This window comes from Ischnura elegans, chromosome 8 (assembly GCF_921293095.1).
Source record: "Ischnura elegans chromosome 8, ioIscEleg1.1, whole genome shotgun sequence".
Lineage (NCBI taxonomy): Eukaryota > Metazoa > Arthropoda > Insecta > Odonata > Coenagrionidae > Ischnura > Ischnura elegans.
In genome coordinates this window covers 108451826-108453186 of record NC_060253.1, presented here as the reverse complement: position 1 = coordinate 108453186, position 1361 = coordinate 108451826, and positions in this window count along the sequence as shown.

The following is a 1361-nucleotide window of genomic DNA, read 5'->3' as shown; positions in this document are numbered from 1 at the left end:
TATACGAAGTTATAAATATAGTTCAAAATATACACCAAAAAACGACGTACTAACAATATTCAATACTTCATTCAAAGTAAATTACAACAATGGGGAGTGATGACTGCGGAAAGTACCAGGCGTGCTTACGAGTCAGCAGTGTGTGCGAAGAAGCGGTGGAGCGAGTATAGTCTTTTCCAGTCACGTGGTTCTAAGCACTGCGAAGACTTCTGATTCGTTCTTCCGTATCAAACCGGTTTTTTACTATATTTTTGGCCAAAATGAACAATAAAGTAATGCGAGCAGGGTTCTATCCCAAATAGTTCGAAATAGCGGAACTACACTGTACTCTAATAAAAATTATTCCTTTAGGCATTTTTATGAATTTTCCTAGAATTTCTAACAGCGTGTTTTTCATGTAATAACCCCTTAGGCACATTGCCTTAATGATTAGTTGGCAAGTTTTGCCTTTGCATGAAAGTCGGAGTATAATTTGTTAGTATGTTTAACATCTTTATAGTAATAATGTTTATAGTTCCACTCAAATATAAATTTTAAGAAATAAATGGCTAAAGGAACATAGGTACCCCTTTGGAGTTAATACTCCGTTTTGGGGTTACCGACTCGTTCTTCAGTTAGACTGCTTTTGTACATATTACACAAAAAAATGTTACCATGCTGGATCATTCGCATTGAGAAATAATAAGCTCCTTAGCATATGAAACATATATAATATGTAAACATAATATTTATAAATAAACATATAGAATATGAAATCACTAACTAACATAAAACAAACAGTGCATCTCACTCCTTTCATCACAATACCTCATTCACCTAAGCAAATGTGAAACACATTATGTGCAAACAACCACATCTTTACCCTTTTGCAATATCTGTATACATTCTTTTCATCAGTTATGTATTTTGGTAACTCACAGTAAATTTTCGGTCCCAAGAATAGGTAACTTTGTTCAAATAATTCTGTTCTTGGTCTGGGAATGTGTAAAGTATTACAATGCCGGAGATAATGTGATATTGGTAAGTTCTTTTCACCACCTCTAATATAAAATACTCTAAGGACCTTGTAAACAAATAAATACCTCAAAGGTAAGATGTTTATTTTTTTGAATAGGGGAAGGGAATGAGTTAAGTTTGATGCCCTCAGCATTACCTTTATCATCTTTTTCTGAGTTACCAGGAGTGGTTGCAAATTAGTCAATTATGCAATTATGTTCGTGTGGTTTGCATGTGGGAATCCTTAAGCATGCTCGTGATTGAGCACCCACCGCCAAACACCCTATAAGTGGCTAGGCAGGGTATCATGCTGATGCAGATGAAAAATTAAGAGCTGCGTTACATGAAGCGAACTCAATTTGAGA